The sequence below is a fragment of the Giraffa tippelskirchi genome, chromosome 7, assembly GCF_054371585.1.
Source record: "Giraffa tippelskirchi isolate mGirTip1 chromosome 7, T2T-mGirTip1v1.2.pri, whole genome shotgun sequence".
NCBI lineage: Eukaryota > Metazoa > Chordata > Mammalia > Artiodactyla > Giraffidae > Giraffa > Giraffa tippelskirchi.
Window position 1 is genome coordinate 25,083,668 of NC_137281.1, and position 23,857 is coordinate 25,107,524.

Genomic DNA, 23,857 nt, shown 5'->3' on the forward strand with positions numbered 1-23,857 from the left:
AAATATTCTCATTTATTTATTCATTCACTCAACAAACATCTACTAAATGCCTAATGTAAGCCAAGCACTCTCTTGGTTCCTGGAGATACACCAGTTATAAAACAGACAATCTGTGTCACGGATCTTTCACTCAAGTTTAAATTTTGGTGACAGCTTGCTTGCTAAAAAGAGAAGGAGGCTCCAGTATCCCGTAATTTTCTGTCCTTACTAAACTCACATGTAACTGTGTGTGAAAGTCACTCAGTTGTGTCTGACTCTTTGCGACCCCATGGACTATACAGTCCATGGAATTCTCCAGACCAGAATACTGGAGTGGGTAGCCTATTCCTTCTCCAGGGAATCTTCCCGACCCAGGAATTGAACCGGGGTCTCCTGTATTGCAGGTGGATTCTTCACCAACTGAGCTACCAGAGAAGCAAAATAAGTTCATTTCTGGAATATAAGCAGTAGAAGCATCTCAACCAAAAGAGTCAGACATGACTGAGTGACTAAACACAGTGCATACAATAATGTATACACACTTGCAATTTAGTTTACTGTTTCCAAAACCAACACTGAATAGAAATCTGTTCCATTGCTTGATAGTCAACCATCTTAAATAGTCATATATTTAATAAACTAAAATAACCATGTACTTATCAATGTATATAATAATCAATGAAAATGAAATAAACAGAGCATTATTTTATGCATATTTGGTTTTGAAGTTGAAAAGACAGTTGCTGCTGCTGCTGCTAAGTCGCTTCAGTCGTGTCCGAGTCTGTGCGACCCCACAGACGGCAGCCCACCAGGCTCCCCCATCCCTGGGATTCTCCAGGCAAGAACACAGGAGTGGGTTGCCATTTCCTTCTCCAATGCATGAAAGTGAAAAGTGAAAGCGAAGTCGCTCAGTCGTGTCCAACTCCTAGCAACCCCATGGACTGCAGCCTACCGAGCTCCTCCGTCCATGGGGTTTTCCAGGCAAGAGTACTGGAGTGGGTTGCCATTGCCTTTTCCGAAAAGACAGTTAATAAATGATAATCTGTTCATTCATTCATAAGCACATTATTTAACTGTCCATTATGTGCTAGGCACAATAATAAAATAAATAAAATAGAGTTCTTAACTTCAATGTTATTTCTAATTGCACGGACTTTGGATTACAAGGTACCTCAGGAGTTTATTTTCTAAAAGAAGAAAAACATAATTTTATCACCACTAATTTATTTTGTGTGTGTAAGTGTAGACACTAAAGTGACCTGTATCTGTTTTCAAACATTTACAGTCCAGTGAGGCAAAGTGCACGGAATAGTCAATAATTAAATCCATTCTGCTGTTAAATCATTAATGTTTATAGTTTTCACCTTTTACAAAAATAATGCCATAAACATTCTTATATGTGCATATATATACTTCCATTGGATATATATGTAGGTTGAAATTGCTGAGTCAGAAGGTATGGTTTGTCGAGTCTTTTACCCATTTTTATATTTGGTTGCTGTTTTTTAAAAATATTAATTTGTAGGAGTTCATTATATTTTCTAGATGCAAATCCTATGTTAAATGTACATACTGTAAATATTTTCTCCCACATATGGTTTGCCTTTCCACCTCCATAGTTACCTTTAATAAACAAGAGTTCTTAATTTTAATCAAGTTCAATATATGAATCTTTTCATTTATGATTAGTGGTTTTTGCGTACTGTTTAAGAAATATTTACATACCCCAAGAACATGAACATATTCTGTTTTCTTCTGGAAGTCTTTGTGCTTTATCTTCCATATTCATATCTATGAGCCATCTGGAATTGGTTTTATCAATATTATTGAACTCAAAGTTCATTGTTTTTCACATTGATATTCAATTGATTCATCAAGGAACATTTGTTTATACTCCAGAAAGAAATGTCTTGAAGGCATTCATTTTCAGAAAGATGGAGTAGACACACTTTTCACTATTCCTTTCACTAAGTTCAGCTAAAAACCTTGAACACTACATACATTTAAAAGGAAAAAAACACAAAAATAAGAAGATTGAAAGGTGAGATAAAAAGAAAGTAGGCCACAGCCAGGGATGGTGGGACCCACGAATTTGCTTTTTGCCTCATATATACCAGACTGGGTATTGGGGAGGCCGATAATCTGGTAATGCCAATGGGTACAGGCTAAAAAAGCCACAAGTTATTTTAAAATCAGTTTCAATTTATTGATATTCCTCGTTACATTTTGTAATTCTCTGCCTCTTTCCATGACTGGTGGTTTTCGATAAAAATAAAACAAACTTTTAGAACCATGGTAATGATTTTTGATTTGATGCCAAACATTGAGAATTTCACTTTGTGTCCTTATATTTTCATATTCCTATAAATATTCTTGAGCTTTACTTTGGGTTATGGTTAAGTTACTAGGGAACAGTTTTAGCTTTTGCTTTTAAAGCTTTGTTAGCCGTGACCAGAGCATGTTTGGTCCAGTATTACTACCGAGGCAAGATCCTTCTTAACACTACTCATGTGTAAAAAGGTATTCTATGGATTCCCTGTTGGTCTGGTGGTTAAGAATCCACCTGCCAATGCTGGAGACACGGGTTCGATCCCTGATCAGGAAAGATTCCAAATGCCGAGGGACAACTAACCCATTGCGCAGCAACTACTGAGCCTGTATGCTGCAACTACTGCAGCTCACGCGCATAGAGCCCATGCTCTGCAACAAGAGGAGCCACTGGAATGAGAAGTGCCCGTGTACCACAACTAGAGAGAAGCCCCTGCCTGTTGCAACTAGAAAAAAACCCTCATGCAGCAATGAAGATCCAGTGCACCCATTCATAAATAAATAAAACAAAGAAAGTATTCTACTCTTGCTGCTGCAAACAGGCATCATATCCAGCCCTCAGTGAGATCTGAACACTGTTTCCTCTCATCCTTTTAGGTAGTTCTTTCCTCAGTCATGGGTGGTTTTCCACCTGCATGTAATGATCACCACTTAGCTGAATATTCAAAGGACACCCTCTGCAGATCTCTAGAATTCTCTGTCTCCATTTCCCTCCTTTCTAATATTCTGCCCTGAGAACTCTAGCTATCTGGCTTTCCCAGACTCCTAGTTCTACCTCCTCAACTCAGAGATTACTGGACTCTATTTGTACTTCCCCTTTCACACCAAAGCCTGGAACTTTCTCCAGGGAGTAAAGCTCTTGCAGGGCTCTTCTTGTGTTTTTTTTTTTTCTTCAAGGATCACTTTCCTTCACTGCCTGATGTTAAATGTGAAGAGAATCATTGTCTCATATATTTATATGGCTTTTTAGTTGCTTCAGGAAAGAGGGTAAGTAAATCTGGTCCCTGTGTTTAGCCTCATCTTGGCTAAACACAGAAGTCATTATAATTTTAACCCATAGTAGTATGTTCTTTACTCAGAAAGAACTTAGAACTAATATCATCATGTTCTACTTGTGACAGTGAAGTGAAAGTGACAGTCACTCAGTCGTGTCCAACTCTTTGCGACCCCATGAACTATACAGTCCATGGAATTCTCCAGGCCAGAATACTGGAGTGGGTAGCCTTTCCCTTCTCCAGGGGATCTTCCCAGCCCAGGGATCGAACCCAGGTCTCCCGCATTGCAGGCAGATTCTTTACCAGCTGAACCACCAGGGATTTAAAGAACTTTTTTAGGTTATTCAATTAAATATCTGATAAATAATATAATGTGCCACATGTAAAAAATACTGGGTTAAGTCCTTCAAGGTTTTAAAAAAATGAGAATCTTGTAAAATTACAAAAATACTCTGTACATAAAGACCCATACAAATGTACCCTTTGTATTCTATGCACAAAGGAATATGTAAAAGAAAATAAAGACACAGTAGGCTATGCCCCCCAAAAACTGAGTATCTGGACTTCCCTGGTGGTCCAGTGGTTAAGAATCCACCTGCCAATGCAGGGGACATGGTTCAATCCCTGGTCTGGGAAGATTCCACAGGCCATGGGGCAACTAAGCCCGTGCACCACAACTACTGAGGTCCAAGCACCCTAGAGCCCATGCTCCACAAGAGAAGCCATGGCAATGAGAAGCCCAAGCACAACTAGAGAATAGCCCCCACTCACTGCAACTAGAGAAGGCTTGCGCACAGCAACTAAGACCCTGAGGAGCCATAAATAGATCGTAGGCCAAGGTCTTGAATAATCAATAAAATAGACTTTCAAGTCAGATGTAGTAAAATAGGCAGCAAAAACCTATCATAAGACCAGTCTATAGCAATAAGCAATTATCAGACTCAGATATCTTCTAAAACCTAGTTGTGATTGTTCATAGCAACAAGAGTGAAAATTAGGCTATTAAAATGTATAATTATGTGACATTATAATTATAAAATAATAGCACCAATACTTATTGAATGAATATTTACATGAGTGCATAATTTATGACCATGCACCCTTACCCTTCCTCCATTCTCTTTCCCTTCACTCTCAAGATACAATGATTTTCAATACTTTAGCCATGCACTCCCTTATTTTATTTCTTTGCAAATGCTATTGTTTTTCCCTGAAATACTGACTTTCCCACAGCCCCTTTTGACTGTTATTTCTTCCCCCAAAGCTTTTCCTAACCACTCCAGTCTTAGTTAGGTATCCTTTCTCTGTACTTCCTCTACCAGAACACTTACCACCCACTGTTTCACAATTACCAGTTTACCTCCATGTACTTCTTATTAAACTACATATGTCATGAGAACAGTGGACATGACCATCTCATTCATACTGTCTTCTCAGCAACAGCACAGTGCCTGGAACAAACAGGCATTTATTTGACAAATGAAGAAGAAAACAGAAGCTGTGGGAATACATAAGAATGCTGACAAACCATATAATGAATGAAGAGGCAGAAGGGTCCGAGTGAGGGAAAAAAAACAGCCAGGAAAAAAACTAGAGAAAGAGTCAGAGGATAGCTTGGAGAAAGTGTCAAAAAGAACAGTCTTGGAAGCAGATGCCCCAAAATGAAAATGCCTCATTTAGTTCGAATAAGAAAAACTGGAAAGAATGTATTTATTTGATGTGGCAAAAGATATTTCTTGATACCTTTGCCAAGGAAGTATCAAGGGAGTGATGGGGATAGAAGCCAGAAGGAAAAGAGTTGACAACCAAATAGAAGTGAGGAAATAAATGCAGTGTAAGCAGATATATAGACAACTATGTCACAAAGTCCTTGCAAGGAGATAAAGAAGAATACTTAAGGAGACAGGGCCAAATAATGGGTTTATGTTATTTTATTATGTGGAAGAAGAAATATGTATGCTTGACAGTATAAGGAAAACAGCCAGTAGTGAGGAAAAGTTTGAAGACCCAAGAGAGAACATACAGAAGAGATTTAATTGAAACACCACCACCATATCTGACAACTGTGAAGTCACAACTAAATTTCCAGAAGAATGCTTGCGTGCTAATAGAGGGTTATGGGACAATTAGATGGTAAAGTTGAAATTAGTGTTGCAATGAATATAATAAAACAGTCTTCTAGGGCATTGTTATAGAATTATACTACTATAAGGAGTCTGCTTTCTAACTTTCTTTTTAAGTATAATTTCTTTTAGAATTGTATTATCATGTGCTGCAGCAATTCCAGAGAAATCGTAGTTAAACAGTTTGACAACTACTACTATGAAGAAATAAAAACCATAATAGAAAATAATGAAAAACAAGAGATTGCCATGCCCTCCTCCAGGGGACCTTCCCAACCCAGGGATCGAACCCAGGTCTCCCACATTACAGGTGATTCTTTACCATCTCAGTCACCAGGGAAGCCCATGAATATTGGAGTGGGTAGCCTATCCCTTCTCCAGGGGATCTTCCCTACTCACGAATCAAACCAGGGCCTCCTGCATTGCAGGCAGATTCTTTACCAGCTGAGCTACTAGGGAAGCCCATGAAGAAAAAAAACATAATAGTAAATAATGAAAAACAAGAGTTGAAAACTATTAAAGCAAAGTAGTACATCACAGTGGAGAAGGAAATGGCAACCCACTCCAGTGTTCTTGCCTGGAGAATCCCTGGGACGGTGGAGCCTGGTGGACTGCCATCTATGGGGTCGCACAGAGTCGGATACAACTGAAGCGACTTAGCAGCAGCAGCAGTACATTGCAGAGTCAAGTCCAGGAGATTTGAGGGTGCCTTAGCATTTCTTCTACTAACATGAAAGAAAAAGAAAATATAAAAATAAGAAGACCCAAACAAATTTTTGAGATAAAGAAGCAAAAAGTTGCGTTTTCATGAAGAAGGCACCGAAAGTGAAGAAGGAAGCCTTTGCGCCTCCCTGCCAAAGCCAAAGAAAATGCTTTGAAGGCAAAGAAAGCAATGGTGAAAGGCATCCACAGCCACACACACAAATAAAGATCCACATGTCACCCACCTTCCAGCAACCCAAAACACTGTGGCTCAGGAGGCACCCCAAATATCCTTAGAAGAGTGACCCTAGGAGAAACAAACTTGACCACTAGGCTATCATCAAAATCCCCCTCCTTGTTGAGTCAGCTATGAAGAAAACAGAAGACAACACAATGGTACTCATTGTGGATGTCAAGGCCAAAGAGCACCAAACTAAATAGGCTGTGAAGAAGCTATATGACACTGTTGTAGCTAAGGTCAACACCTTGATCAAGCTTGATGGAGAAGAAGGCATATGTTTGAATGGCTCCTGACTATGATGCTTTGGGTGAGTCCAGCCGGTTAATTCCAAATATAAAAGTTTTCACTATTAAAAAAAAAGAGAGAAAGACAAAAAGTTGAGGGACTTTGGAGGGCACACTTCAAAGTGCTCAAAGATAATTCAATTATTTCTTTTGGGCAGTGGTTGTGCTCTAGAAGTAGATGCTTAAGAGGCATGTAAGAAATCCTTCTATATCTATTAATGTTTAAAGGGCTAATTACATAGAGGAATTAGGGATTAAGACTCAAGGTACAAAACTTCTAATACTAGAGGTTGTCATTATTATTATTAAACAAAAATATATGAATTTTCATTTGACTTCAATCAGAAAGTCAGTATCAAGAGACACTATACATAGCAGATAGTTATTAGGTATTTCAAATATTACTGTAATCGTTTTTGCATGAAGTGGGGTAGGGAGGAAGGAGAAAACCACAAGGTTACACAGAAATGTATAAAAGCAGTATGATCCTTGTGTCAGGATACCAATATTGTTTACCATAAATAAGAGGTAAGTAGCATGTCATAATGAAGAAGCAAAGGTAGTGAGAATTGGGCTTTCATTACAGCTCTACTTTCTGACTTTCTGTCTTTACTCATCATAGTAAGCCTTGACTGCCTCATTTATAATATGACAGTAAGCTTATAATATGACATCTATTTATCTTGTAGAGTTGTGAGCACTAGCAATAATGTATACAACACACCTAAAACAAACTGTCCAGCATAATGCAGGCATACAATGATTATTATGCTGACAAGTAATTAACTCAACCAGAAGTAATTTACTGTGAGCTAAGGATACAAAAATTAAATAAGACAAAAAGGTCCTTGTCCATAAGGAATTTTTCTGTACTGAGAGAAACAGGAAAACAAGAAATCATTTTTAACAATTCAAAGTGGGACGAATGCTATGAAAAAGACAAATAAGAATTTGTAATAAAGAACAAAGTGGAAACTACTATAAGAGAAGACAGTCAGGGAGGGCCTCTCTGAAAGGTTCCTGGGTATAAGTGAATCAGCAACTCAAAAAGAGCAGAAAGAGAAGTAAAATCATCTGAGGAAACATGTACAGAAGTCCACAGGCAGGAAAAGACGTGGCTTGTTTGAGTAACCGAAAGGTGCACAGTGTGGCAAAAGCAGAGTAACCAAGAGAATGTGCTTCCTAGCATGAGATAAGGCAGGGATGGTAGAGGGCACCTCTTGCAGGACCTTGGCATCTTTGATTAGGTCAATATAGCGTTTATTAAATGGATGGATAAATGAACAGAAGTATGAAACAGAATTCAAACTTCATACAAAGGACGCAAGGCAGAAAAACCTAATGATGTGGCAGCATCTTTAAAAAAACAAAAATAAAAACAAGGAAGTACACTTATTCAAATCAGTTAATTTTTTAGGGAAGTGAAACAAAGTAAAAATACAGAAATAATTACTATCGTCCTAGTAAAGCTAAAAATACAAATCTGAAGGTAAACAAGAGCTAAACATACACTAACAACACAGTACTACAGCTGTTTCCTCAACCTAAAATCTCCCAACCTAAAATGTGCCAGAAGTTTACATGTGAACTGGTTATAATCTACGGCTATCTCTACCATAAGTCTATAAACTTTGTTATAAAGGGAGCCACAGCTGCTAAAACTACATGCATTCACTGAAGGATTACTAGGAGCCACTGAGTTATGGAGATATTAACTGGAGCTAATAACACAAATAAAAGTCATAATTTCTGTCCTCAAATGGGTATGCAATGAGGAGGTTGTTATGGATATGAGACATTCCCCGAGCATTATTTCTTTCATTCCAAAGGCAATCAAGTGAATATTCATGACCATTTTAAAATGACTAGTTTCACTTTGAAATGCACAGCTTTTCTTTCTGCAGGTCTTGCACCTTCTAAAGCACATATCTGGAGGGCAAAAGTGTTCTGTCTGGCCTGCACAGTGTTCTAAAACATTCTGAATTAGTAGTCAACATTTAATAATGGGATTTTACATAATCCAGATTTCTGGCTTCTCTTGACAAATCACAAGACCTGGCAACATTAAGTATATATTCCCACAAGGAAAACTCATTTAGTGTGATTTCCAGTTACTGAGAGTACCACCCAGCCAATTTCACTGTTTTACATTACACCGAGTCCTGTAGGCATCTAAGTTTTCAATCTCTACACTAGGAGTTTTATGGCTGAGATTTTCTTGTGAAATGAGAGGAGGAAAAAACAAACGATGAATCTTTCCTGAAGAAACTTTTCAAGAGCTTAAAGACTAAAATAGTGATCTCAACTTTCTTGATCATGTGAATGATCTTCTTGATCCCTCTCCAGAGGCAAATTTAATGAGAAGGAAACTGTATATGATAGTCAAGGGCTGGGAAGTACCTGATCTTCCGGAGTGTGAAATAAGATGCAGTACCAAAACACTTCATATTTTTTTTAAAAAGGTATAGACTTTTACAGAACTTAATAATCTGATTTTTAGAGTTTATTTAGTCTACTTTCTTACTTTATAGAAACTGTATCTATATAGGTCATAGATACCTAAACTTCATCTATATAGGGCCAAAGGTTAAGAATTTGCCCCAAATCAGACAGCTGACAGCTAAATCAGAATTAGAAAGCAGTCTCAAAACCAATAGTTCATTTTTAACATTTACCAAACATCTAATATTTATAAGGCTCCATGTAAGATAATAAAGACATAAACATGTACAATAGTATTTTTTAATATATTGCTTTTTCACTTTCTTTTTTGTTAATATTTTTATAGAATTTTAAAGAATCCCTAAAGGCTACTTTTAAAAAAACAAACAAAAAAAATCTACTTCCTATATCCTGAAGAATAGAAAGCTGGTACTCAAACAAATACATGTGTGTGCATATTCATAGCATGTGACTAGCAGCACTACTCACAGGAGATAAAAGGTAGAAACAACCTACACGTCCATCAGAAAATAAATGGATAGGACTTCCCTGATGGCTCAGTGCTAAAGAATCCATCTGTCAATGCAGGAGGAGACAAGGGTTCAATCCCTGATCCCAGATCTCACATGCCACAGAGGAACTAAGCCCATGAACCACAACTATTTTGAGTCTGTGCTCTAGAGCCCAGAAGCTGCAACTACTGAGCCTACATGCTGCAACTGCTGAAGTCCACCTGCACTAAAGCCTGTGCTCTGCAACAAGAGAAGCCACTGACATGAGAAGCCCGTGTACTGCGACTAGAGAGTAGCCCCTACTTGCCACAACTAGAGAAACGTCTGCTCAGCAACGAAGACCCAGCACAGCCAAAAATAAATAAACAAAAATTTTTTTAAAATATATGAATGGACAAAATACATTATGGTATCCATACAATGGAATAGTATTCACCCATAAAAAAGAATGAAGTACTAATAGATGCTACAAGGTGGATATATCTTGAAAACACACTAAGTGAAAGAAGTCAGACACAAAAGGTCACATGTTGTATGCTTTCACTTACGTAAAGTAACCAGAAGGATAAATCCATAGAGAAAGAATATAGACTGGTGGTTACCAGGGGCTAGGGAGAGGGAGAGATAGGGAACAACTGTTTAATGAGTACAAGGTTTCTTCTGAGGGTGGTAAAAATATTTTTAAGCTAGATACAGAGAGAGTGGTTGCATAATACTGTGAACTGCTTACTTTAAAATGGTTAATTCATGTGAATTTCATATCAATAAAGACATTTTAAAGAACAATTCCTTATCTGGCCACCAGGTGGAATATGCCACCTAATACAAAGTAATTGCTCTTCCTATTAGGACAAAACAAAGTCCCACATCCATGTAACCACCTATTAGGTACCCAAATGCAGTGCTAAATGTTTTAAATACAAATTATCCCAGCAAATCTCACACAACAACCAAGACAGATAAATGGGAGAGGCAGTTTCTGTACCAAATGAGTACCAAAGCATCACTACGACCAAAGCTAGTGGAGGTGATGGAATTCTAGTTGAGCTATTTCAAATTCTGAAAGATGATGCTGTGAAAGTGCTGCACTCGATATGCCAGCAAATTTGGAAAACTCAGCAGTGGTCACAGGACTGGAAAAGGTCAGTTTTCATCCCAATCCCAAAGAAAAGCAATGCCAAAGAATGTTCAAACTACCGCACAATTGCACTCATCTCATGCTAGTAAAGTAATGCTCAAAATTCTCCAAGCCAGGATTCAGCAATACGTGAACCGTGAACTTCCAGATGTTCAAGCTGGTTTTAGAAAAGGCAGAGGAACCACAGATCAAATTGCCAACATCCGCTGGATCATCGAAAAAGCAAGATAGTTCCAGAAAAACATCTGTTTCTGCTTTATTGACTATGCCAAAGCCTTTGACTGTATGGATCACAAGAAACTGTGGAAAATTCTGAAAGAGATGGGAATACCAGACCATCTGACCTGTCTCTTGAGAAACCTCTATGCAGGTCAGGAAGCAACAGTTAGAACTGGACATGTAACAATAGACTGGTTCCAAATAGGAAAAGGAGTATGTCAAGGCTGTATATTGTCACCCTGCTTATTTAACTTATATGCAGAGTACATCATGAGAAACGCTGGGCTGGATGAAGCACAAGCTGTAATCAAGATTGCTGGGAGAAATATCAATAACCTCAGATATGCAGATGATACCACCCTTATGGCAGAAAGTGAAGAAGAACTAAACAGCCTCTTGACGAAAGTGAAAGAGGAGAGTCAAAAAGTGGGCTTAAAGCTCAACATTCAGAAAACTAAGATCATGGCATCTAGTCCCATCACTTCATGGGAAACAGATGAGGAAACAGTGGAAACAGTGGCTGACTTTATTTTGGGGGGCTCCAAAATCACTGCTGATGGTGACTGCAGCCATGAAATTAAAAGACGCTTACTCCTTGGAAGGAAGGTTATGGCCAACCTAGACAGCATATTTAAAAGCAGAGACATTACTTTGCCAACAAAAGTCCGTCTAGTCAAGGCTATGGTTTTTCCAGTGGTCATGTGTGGATGTGAGAGTTGGACGGTGAAGAAAGCTGAGCGCCGCAGAATTGATGCTTTTGAACTGTGGTGTTCGAGAAGACTCTTGAGAGTCCCTTGGACCGCAAGGAGATCCAATCAATCCATCCTAAAAGAGATGAGTCCTGGATGTTCATTGGAAGGACTGATGTTGAAGCTGAAACTCCAATACTTTGGCCACCTCATGCGAAGAGTTGACTCGTTGGAAAAGACCCTAGTGCTGGGAAGGATTGGGGGCAGGAGGAGAAGGGGACGACAGAGGATGAAATGGTTGGATGGCATCACTGACTCGATGGACATGGGTTTGGGTAAACTCCGGGAGGTGATGGACAGGGAGGCCTGGCATGCTGTGATTCATGGGGTTGCAAAGAGTCGGATACGACTGAGCGACTGAACTGAACTGGACTGAACTGAATGCCAGTTCTACTGCTTGCTACAAGGTACCCCAGAACAAGTTACTTTTAGCCTGTTTTCCGAACTGTAAAATAGATGAGTTACAATGTTAGCTATACTTCAGAGGGTCGTTCTAAGGATTAAATGAGATAATTCAAGAATTTAATGACCCAGCTTCTTTGAAAGAATTTTAGCTATTGTTATTATATAGTTAATCATTAATATAATATAGCTAATTTCAGTAATTAATATTAATATTATTGGAAATCTATAACTGGTAGGTCTCTCAATCACCAAAAACTGCTTGTATATAATAGTACTGACAAGTAAACTGTTCAAATCTCAAGTTCTTTGATTTAGAATGTATGTGAAAGAAAAGACAATCCTGAAATTATCCACATCACAGAAGCAGACCTTAATAGAGAAATATGTTCTAAGCTCTGTATAAATGAAAAACATGAAGAGGACTTAGAGGGCTGAAATAAATGCAAACACTGAAAATTAAAATCTGTGAGGAAAAATTTAAAAGATGGTATCCTAAAAGTTTCATTTAGTTACAACGTTCTAATACATGAAGCTTCCTATTTTAACATTTTGTTAAATTATAAAAGTGATAAAAGATATAAAAAAGATACATCATTATAGAAAATTAGAATTATTTTTTAAGTATAAAGAAGAAAATAAAGCCACTTCAAATTCCAGTTCTCAGAGATAACCATTCTAACATTTTAATCTATTTCCTACTAGACTTTCTTTAATAAAATTGGGATCATAATTTTATATTTTCCTTAACATTCATCATGGACATTTTCTTTGATCAATAAGTATTCTTTGAACACATGATTTATAGCAATAGATTTAGTTTTATGAACATTTACTAGACAAAAAATAATGAAGATTTATTTACCTTTCCTAACATAGAAAAGGAAATTCTAACATTAAATTGCATCCTGAAGGATTTTAATTAGCTAAATTAAAAAAAATAATTATTTCTTCTTAGATATAAAATTTTCCCAAGAAAAAAAGGTTTTATGCTTTAAATGCCTTTCATTCAACAAACCAGAAAGCTAAAGTTTAGAGTTCTACAACTACAGTTAGTAGCAGAACAAGGATTTGAATCCCCTAATAAGCATTTAACCAAAACATTATAGGATGACCTGGGTGTGGTTTTATCTAATTACAATTACAAGTGAGTAGTCTCCTTTAGTTACTCCATTCTCAAGATAAAGCTAAAAGATGCACCTCTGAAGGAAATCCCTTGAAATTTGACAGAACAAATTTAAAAATAAAAGACAAATTTAAATGGGTAGACTAGAGGTCACCATAGAGAAAACAGTACATAAGTATTAGCTATTATCACTCACAGAAAATAATCATACTAGTGCAGAAAAAAAATTGCATGGTGTGTTTAAAACAGTTAAAAAAATAAAACATAGTGATGTTTTTAACAGTTAAAAAATAAAATAAAAGCCCATCAAAGATTAGTTGATTTAAGTATATTTTGTTATTACATTATGGAATACAGTCAGCCCTCTGTATCCTCAGGTTCTATATCCTTGGATTCAACCAACAGCTACAGGCTGGCAACTATTTACATAGCACTTACATTGTATTAGATATTATTAAGTAAACCTAGAGATGATTTCAAGTATATGGGAGGATGTGCATAGGTTATATGCAAATACTAGCCATTTTACACAAAGGCTACAAATTTTGGTATCCCCGGAGGTCGAATCCAGGATTGAACCAATCCCTGGTGGATACTAAGGGACTACTGTACTTTGAAGCTATTGTAATAGTTATAATAGATCAATACATAATAATATCAGGAAGCAGATAAGAAAACAGGATGTACTAAATCTCATTTATGCAGAAATGTACAATAAGAACAAATAATGTAAAGTAGATGGGGTTTCCCTGGTAGCTCAGTGGTACTAAAGAATCCAGCTGCCAATGCAGGAGATGCAGGTTCAATCCCTGGTTCAGGAAGATCCCCTGGAGAAGGAAACGGCAACCCACTCCAGTATTCTTGCCTGAAAAATCCCATGGAGGGAGGAGCCTGACAGGCTACAGTCCATGAGATCACAAAGAGTCAGGCACAATTTAGCAACTAAACAACAATACATACATAGAGTATAGAGAGAGATGTCTGAAAGAATAATTAACATATTAATGGTGGCCATATAGAGAGACAATAGACTTTCATGTAATTTGTTGTTTTATATCTTTCTATATTTTAAAAATTCAAGATAAATAAATATGTAAATATTCATTATATAGATTAAATACAAGGCAGTATCAACAGCGAAAAGAAACACAAAATGAAAAAGACCAATGGAGAATAACTTCAAGGAATAGACGGTTTGTAGGTTGTGTCTTGAGAACTTCTTTATCCAGCCCTTATTGCTTTTCTAACATATTCATTCTATTAATCTTGTACAATCCTCAATAACCCTAACCACTCATCTTCAATAACACTAACCATTCATCTTCCTGAACCACAGCATCTAAGTTTCAATGGAGAAAATAAAAACAAACAGATTAGTACCACTATGAATTCATGATTTTCAAAGTAGCTCAGGAAGTCTTTTTTGTTTGTTTTTTGTTTTATTTTTTGGCCAAGCCACATGATTTGTGGAATCTTAGTTCCCCAACCAGGGATCAAAGCTACACCCTCAGCAGTGAAAGCATGGAGTTCTAACCTCTGGACCACCAGAGAGTTCCCTCAGCTCTCCCATCTTAAAGCCACCAACTCATATCTATCATTTTTGGTAAATGAGTGTTCACTACTCCACAAAGAAAATAGGCAGGCTGTAAGACACGAATTCCCCATACTTCCTTTCCCAGATACAAATTATCCTTACTTTGTCCCTTTAGGTCCAAGAGAAGAAGCAGTTCTGTGTACTAGATCCATTTTTCCTTCCTCAGTCCTTCAAAAGTTTCTTCTATTAATAAATTCCTATTCTTTATCTTCAACTCCCTCATTCCACAAAATTCCCATTCCTATTGTATCTCTTTCTAGTTTCCAACTTCCCTTCCCTTCACAATCACATTTAGTACAACAGTGGTCTTCACTAGCTGCTTCCACTTCCTCTACTTACATTTATTACTCAGCCTGCTACTATTTGGCTTCTGTTCCCACTAGTCCATCAAATTTTTTGTTAGCAATAAACTCCTAACTGACTTATTTGCAACTTCTGACTCTATTACCAGTAACGCCTCTCTCCATCATCTTTTGTTTCTCTTCTTCCCTCTTTGATTCCTCTTCAGTCCACTACTTTTTCCATTCCTCTTAAATATTTTGAGTGTTTTGTTCTGGGAAAAGAATTTTCAACCTTCTTCTTTCTTATTTTCCTTCTTGATTGTTAATTTCAACTTCAACCATAACTTCAATAATATTCATAAATCGATGACTATCAAAGTCTGCCTCCAGTTCCAGATTGTTAGATATAAATACTGACCAGTATCTTCATTTGGATACTTATACAGACATTTTATCTTTAGTAAGTCTAAACCCAATTTCTTTATTTACTTCACCCTCCCATCAGTCTTTTACCATCTTGTTAAAAGAGAACTCCATTTTTTTCAGTCTGCTCAGTTCAAAAAATGTGGTTATCATCTTTCACTTACCTTCTTCTCTCACACCCTACACATAATCTTTAAGCAATTCCTGTCCATTTTTCCTACAAAATATATCGAGAACTCTTACATTTCTTGCTACCTCCACTACTACCATCCTGGTCTAACTGTCTCACCTGGACTGTTATCTACGTTGTAGCCTGAATAATCCATTTAAAATCTAATTCAAAGAAATAACTGGAAAATAAAAACACAAGCAAAACCTAATTCACATCACTCCTTAGCTCCCATGTCAAAGTAAAACCTAAAGTTCTTATGTGATCTTAGCACCCTAACATCTCTCTCACTTTATCTCCTACAACTCTTCTCCTTATCTACTCTGCTCCAGCACACTAGCCTCCTTACTAGTAGTTTCTTGAACATGCCAAGCACCTTCCCAATCTCAAATCCTCTGAACTTAACCATTCCTCTATCTGGAAAATTCTTTCCCTAGATAATACCATAGCTTACTCCCTCAGTTCCTTCAGGTCCATGTACAAATGAAGCACAACTTCTTTGAGGCACTCCTACCACCTTATATAAAATAGCACCCACTAGCACTGTATTATCTTTCCTAATGCTACTTAGTTTTGTCACTCCCATCATTTTTTAATCGATATAATTCACGTAACAAAAGTGTTCCCTTTTAAACTGTGCAGTTCAGTGGTTTGTGTTATATTCACAAAGTTTTAAAGTCATCACCACTACCTAATTCCAAAACACTTTCATAACACAAAAAGAAATGCCATATCCATTAGCAAGTCATTCCCCATTCCCTCATGCTGCAAATCTTTGGCAACCACTAATTTACTTTCTGTCTCTATGGATTTGTCTGATTTTACCCTCTAACATTTGATATTCATTTGTTCACTGTCTCTTTCCAACTGCCAGAATATAAACTGGTGAGGGCAGGAACTTTGTTTTCTTTAATTCTGTGGCCCCAGCATCTAGATTAGTGCTTAGAATATAGGAGGTGCTCAATATCCCACAAGCATCTTATTTTCAGCATACTCAAAATGAAACTCATCATCTTCTGCTTGGCTTTCCAGGGCATGCTAGTGGTAAAGAATCCACCGGCCATTGCAGGAGATGTAAGAGATCCCTGGGTTTGATCCTTGGGTCAGGAAGATCCCCTGGAGGAGGGCATGGCAACCCACTCCAGTATTCTCACCTGAAGAATCCCATGGATAGAGAAGGCTGCCAGGCTACAGTCCATAGGGTCACAAAGAATCAGACACAACTGAAGTGACTTAGCCTTACTTTTAGCATGAAATAATTATTTCTAAGCAGCACTTACCAAACTACGCTAAAATTGTGTCTGCTCTATTATTAACAATGGTAAGTCTCTTTAAAGCACTGAGAACAAAATACATTAAATAAACTAATAAATGGTCACTTTCCCAAATACCTTAATATTCAGTGTATTAAAGATTAAAATTTGCTTAAAAATTAATAACTAAAAACCATTATGGCAACAAATCATAATTCCTACCCCTCCATTCCTACTTTCTCCCTAACATCTTCTCCAGACAACAGAGACTATTAATGTCTATCAAGGGTAATGCTCACTTACTTATTCATCCTCAATTAACTTTGGGTCTAAAACCTAGTTTAGAACACACTGGAGGAAGATTAACCTACACATGCCAGAGTAGTGAAGCCAAAGTAGAAATGGCTGTAGCCAGAGCTAATCTCCAAGATTCACCATGGTGAATAGTGCAATTACCTGTTTTCAACTATCAGGATACTGTGACTTTTACTGTACAAAAAAACACAAGACATGTAATAACTGTATAAAATGTCACTAGTTGACTATGATACTTCTATCACATTTATTCAGCTTTCTATGATACTTGAGGGTCTCTTCACTTCATCTATGCTGCACTAATTCAGGTTCTTAGCATATCCAGTCTTGGTTTACCACATCTTGCACTGTTATACCTTTTCTCTCACTTATTTGCCCCTTCCCCAATCTCTAGCTCTATGATCCAACTGTACTGAATTTCTTTCAATTCTCCAACATACTCATCTCAATATTTTCCAATATGATATTCTCCCCTTCGCCTAAAACATTCTTCCTCCAACAAAGTACCTTCACCTTTACTTGATGAATTATCATTTCAGAACTGAGTCTGGATTTCACCTTTTATCAAAAGCCCCTCTCTAATTCCCTGGCACACTGGCACCTTCTCATGTCCTACCTCATCAATCTGTATTTATTTCCCTTTTCAGAGCACTTAAACATACTATTTTTGATGGATTATTTGTTAGTCTGTTTCCCCAATCAGAAGGCAAGCTAAGTTAGGGTAGGAATCACATTTTTTTCTTTTACTATTACATCTGCAGTCAGTTGGTAAATACATGATATTAGCCAAGATTACAGGGGGAAAAAAAGAACCGATCAGAAGTCAGAATACCTTTCAAAACCTAGCTCTTCTACTGATTAACAGTGCAAACTTAGGCAAGTCTCTCAATCATTTGGGGTTTTGGTTTTATTTTCTATAAGATGTGGATGATAACTATACCTCCCAGGTGCAAAAAGATTAAATGAAGTAATGTATATCAAAGTGCTCTACAAAGCTGTGGGCAAAGTGTAATACGAGTGTAAGCTGTCTACTTGTCCATTCTCCAACAACAGAAATAATCTTACTTATCATTACATTTTACATCAGTTTATTAAAGTTAAAAGGAACTTTTCTTTAAAAGGAACTTATCTTTAAAAGAAACCAGATTTGGAAGATACACTAGAAGCAGAATGGTTCCTATTCCATCTCTTAGCAGTTTCACCTAACTTGCAGTAGGTTTTTCTGAACCTGTTGGTCAAGTGCTAATAGGTTAATAAACAACTAGGTAGAAAAGGATAAATTCAGCCCTCTAACAGCTACAGCTGAAAACAGCACCTGGGGGGAAAAGTTCTAACATAAAAACAGGTTAAAATATAAGGGTTTTTTATTAAAAAGTGCTGATAATATTACATTCTTACATTGTACCAAAAATGGCATAGTTTCATATAATAATAAACTCAATTCATTTCCTCCTGTTTCCTTTTTCTCATCCTATTCTACATACCTACTAGTTTTAGAATTACAACATTTATATCTGTATTCTCAAAATTACTTTGTTAAAAAGGTAACTGTACTGCAATATTAGAGGTGACTTAAAGTTATTCTGATGGCAAATGCCATTTCGGTCTCCTCTGTAGGTATTTCACTATAACATCTTCTAGAGAGACAGAGAGATACAGAAACTTAGTAAAAAAAAAAAAAATTATATTTTTAAAAACTTGACCAATTAAAATAAAATTCTGACTATGATTTGTTGTTTAAGGACTTCCTTGGCGGTCCAGTGGTTAAGACTCCACACTTTCACTGCAGGTGGCATGAGTTGGATCCCTGGTCAGGGAACTAAGATACTGCACACTGCAGAAAGATTTGTTTAATGCATTTATTCATATTTAGTAAAGGTATACACATAATCTATAATATTCAAAACACACTGGTAATCTAAAACTAGTTTATTCATTTTGGACACTAATATAACTAAAAAATGCAGTTAAATCTGGCATTTTCTCAACTCTCCACAAAAAAATAAAATAATAATTTTTAATTTTAAAAATGTCTGCTAAATGCCAATTTCAGTCTTCAAGACTGACTTCTGGAGTCACATATCCTGTGCAGCCTTCGCTGATCCTTTACAAACAGTGTTAAGGACTACCTCTTCTCTATTTGCATAACCCCCCTTATTTCTAATAAAGCACATAGTGCATTATTTTAAAGTTTGCTGATTTTATTTTCTCTCAACTGTGAACTTTGTTAGAGTGATTCCCTCTTATATTGTGTCCTTAGTCCAATACAAGAGCTATAGATGGCAAATATATGGGGAAAAAATGGGGAAAGACTTTATTTTCTTGGGCTCCAAAATCACTGCAGACGGTGACTGCAGCCATGAAATTAAGACACTTGCTCGAGTATTAAAAAGCAGAGATAGCACTTTGCTGACAAAGGCCTGTATAGTCAAATACTGTATTTCCAGTAGTCATGTACGGATGTGAGAATTGGACCATAAAGAAGTCTGAGCGCCAAAGAACTGATGCATTTGAATTGTGGTGCTGGACAAGACTCTTGAGAGTCCCTTGAACTGCAAGGACATCAAAAGGAAATCCATCCAGTCCATCCTAAAGGAGATTAATCCTGAACATTCACTGGAAGGACTGATGTGGAAGCTGAGCTCCAATACTTTGGCCACCTAATTAGAAGAGCCAACTCTTTGGAAAAGACCTTGACACTGGGAAAGATTGAAGGCAAAAGGAGAAAGAGGGCAGCAAAGGATGAGATGGTTAGATAACATCACTGACTCAATGGACGTAAATTTGAGCAAACTCCAGGAGATGGTGAAGGACAGGGAAGCATGCTACATACAGTCCATGGGGTCACAGAGAGTCAGATACAACTGAGCAATTGAACAACAACTAAGGGGAGGAAAGGCCAGAAAAAGAGAACACAACTTGAAATTTATAGAATATTAAACTTAAAGTATTACTATCTAAACCACTTTAGAAGTTATTTTCTCCATATAACCTGAGACAAAGTTAACTGTAAACAAGAATTTTCTAATATTTACAAGCTGAAATTCAACTGAGTTTTATTTTAATGATACAAAGAATAAATAATACTGTTCTGAATTATGAAACACCTCTCCTGAAAAATCCTGAGTTTTGGCTAATATGGTTTTTGTTTTTAAATAAATGCTCAAACCCAAAATTATTAGGAAAACATTTTGTTATATCCCATTGCCAATCATCTAAAATAAGATTTGTCAATTTATTGGTTCATTCAGAATTATTTATTAATTAATAATTAATCAGTATTAAGCCAGTTGGTATTTACCACTCATTTAAATCTGTACTGAGAAGACTTACAAATGTCAAAGTAAGGAAGGCTCTTTAGATACCTGGGGTGTCAAAGAATTACCTATGATGATAGACAGAATATATGGAAAAAGAATAGTGAAAAATTAACAAAGTATAAAAAAAAAAAACCTTCCTGCTGAAGATAAGAAAGATTTGGAATGCAAGAGCCTTACCCTGAAGACTCAAAGAAGTTATCTGAATCATCCTGAAGTTTCTATTCAGTCATAGCTGAATGCTAAAATTAGAGATACTGCTTTTTACTGTCTATTCCTAGCTATTTTAATTCAAAAAACTTCTTTACTCTCTTATTTTTACCAAATATTATCCTTTGAATTTCCACGTTGAAGTTTTATCTACATACAAGGATTTTTAGCAATCCAAATGTGGATTTGCTTATCTGTCCTAATATAGCACATCCACATTTGAATTGCTTAAATGGTACTTTTCTCACAGTATACCCCAACCAGTCCCTTTATGAAAAGCTATGTTTACTACAATCCATGATCTCTTCCCTATGCAATTAACACACAAGTAGATGAATAATGTCCTACTAAAAAGGAAGCAGGAAATCAAAGATGGCGCACAGCATTACAGGGAGGGTCCTTCCCAGAGTTTTGAAGGACCCTCCCTGTAATGCTCTGCTCCATCTTTGGTTCCAGAACTAGACAGTGGTGAATATTCAAACAGTTCTAAACAGAAGGCCTAGAACCTTTCCACCAAAATCCCTCTAATTTGACCTATCCAACAAATGGTTTCTCTCTTCTGGGCAACATTATAAGTTCCAATTTACAGTGATTTTTTTCCAAAAGACCTTACTCTTCATAGTTCACTTTTTCTGTTTTATTCACATAATAAAGGTTTACTAAATTTCACTTTTAAATCTATTTGACTTGGGAAATTCCAACATACAGTTTATTTCTATATTGGTTGATAATTGATGTTCTGAAAAGGCCTAACAGTTAGTTCAAGAAATACTAGTATAAATGCATAGGAGAACAAAGCACATCTAAATTTAACAGAAAATGCACTTTGGATTTAGACTAAATATGCAAGTAAGTATGGTGAGAACACAGTTACTCACTAGCTACCTTTCAGCTTTAGGTTACCTTTCTATTTTTAGAATTAGTGGCCATCTCCCTTCTGAAGTTTGCCACCTCAAGCAGCCCATCATAACTTCACCAAATGAGTAAACCCAAGCCTGATTACAGACCTAATCTTACATATTCTTAGGAGTAGGTTAGATTCTGTAATTAGGGGCAATATTAAGCTTACAGGGTAGCTGGGGAATCTGTGATGAAATCAGTACTCAGTAAAAGCACTAATCATTCTACAAAAATTAGTGTAAATTATTTACACCTAAAACATTATTTATTCATAAACCATACTTGTACCAGTAAACATTACCAAGCATTTACCAGTAAACTTGCAAGTACTAGTCAAGATAAATTTAACTTCATTAAACTGAATCATGTTTAAGTTCTCTCATTTATTCTCAAACTTAAACTTTGAGCTGTGGCAATAATTTAAGAGAACGTCCTTTTAAATAGAGAACATTTTAGTAGTTTGAGGACCAAAAGAAAATAAATTAAGCACTTTAATGTTTACACAAAACAAATACTGAACTAGCCAACAATGCATTTTACCCAGGTCCTCTGAGGAATACAATTACATTTTTATTAATATAGCAGAATTTGAAAAAGAATAGGTACATATATATGAATAACTGAGTCACTTTGCTGCACATCTGAAACTAACACATTGTTAGTCAACTATACTCCAATATAAAATAAAAGCTAAAAAATAATAAAAAGATAAAAGAGATCATTAAGAAAATGAACAAAACTAGTGATAATCTAGCAGTTATCCAGGGTCCTCATTATCCTCTACTAATTATTAGTATAAATACAAAAAGAACACCTTAGTAGGGTTTACAGTTTCCATAAATAGTATGAAAAGGCCAGAAGGTGAGCCCCCCGCACCCAGGTCAGAAGGTGTCCAATATGCTACTGGGGAAGAGCGGAAGGCAATTACTAACAGCTCCAGAATTACTAATAGCTCTAAGAATGAAGCGGCTGGGCCAAAGCGGAAATGACCCTCAGCTGTGGATGTGTCTGGTGGTTAAAGTCCGACGCTCTAAGGAACAATTTTGCATAGGAACTTGGAATGTTAGGTACGTGAACCTAGATAGTATAGTCAAGTGGGCCTTAGGAAGCATTACTACAAACAAAGCTAGTGGAGGTGATAGAATTCCAGCAGAGCTATTTCAAATCCTAAAAGATGATGCTATTAAAGTGCTGCACTCAATATGTCAGCAAATTTGGAAAACTCAGCTGTGGCCACAGAACTAGAAAAGGTCAGTTTTCACTCTAATTCTAAAGAAGGGTAGTGCCAAAGAAAGTTCAAACAACAGGACAATTGTGCTCACTCGCTCACTCTTCATGCTAGCAAGGTTATGCTCAAAATCCTTTAAATTAGGCTTCAGCAGTATGCGAACTGAGAACTTCCAGATGTACAAGCTGAGTTTAGAAAAGGCAGAGGAGACACATCAAATTGCCAACATTCATTTGTTGGATCACAGAGAAAGTAGGGAATTCCAGAAAAACCTCTACTTCTGCTTCACTGTCTATGTGAAAGACTCTGACTGTGTGGATCACAACAAACTGTGGAAAATTCTTCAAGAGATGGGAATACCAGACCATCTTACCTGTCTCCTGAGAAACCTGTATGAGGGTCAAGAAGCAACAGTTAGAACCAGACATGGAACAACTGAATGACTCAAAACTGGGAAGGAGTACAACAAGGCTGTATATTATCACTCTGCTTATTTAACTTATATGCAGAGTTTATCATGCAAAATGCTGGGATGGATGAATCGCAAGCTGGAATCAAGGTTGCTGGGAGAAATATCAACAACCTCAGATACGCAGATGTTACCACTCTAGTGGCAGAAAGTGAAGAGAAACTGAAGAGCTTTTTGAGGAGGGTGAAAGAGGAAAGTGAAAAAGCTGGCTTAAAACTCAATATTCAAAAACTTATGATGATGGCATCTGGTCCCATCACTTCATGACAAATACATGAGGGAAACATGGAAACAGTGACAGACTTCATTTTCTTGGGCTCCAAAATCACCGTTTGGCCATAAAGTTAAAAGACACTTGCTCCTTGGAAGGAAAGCTATGACAAATCTAGACAGAGTATTAAAAAGCAGAGACATTACTTTGCAGACAAAGGCCTGTATAGTCAAAGCTTTGGTATTTC

The 23,857-nt window shown here is 36.8% G+C and overlaps 1 protein-coding gene across 5 annotated transcripts in view; it reads right to left on the reverse strand.

Moving 5' to 3' along the window:
- Nucleotides 1-23,857, reverse strand: part of NFAT5 (nuclear factor of activated T cells 5) — a 110,889-nt gene that overhangs the window by 69,551 nt on the left and 17,481 nt on the right. For 2 of the 5 annotated variants that reach the window (XM_081512677.1, XM_081512675.1), the window contains exon 1: nucleotides 6,373-6,430. The exons of 2 other annotated variants lie outside the window; for them this stretch is intronic. The gene's annotated coding sequence lies outside the window, so the exon portion shown is untranslated. Of the gene's footprint in view, nucleotides 1-6,372; nucleotides 6,436-23,857 lie in introns of those variants that run through there. One more of the 5 variants, XM_081512676.1, reaches the window with a different exon arrangement.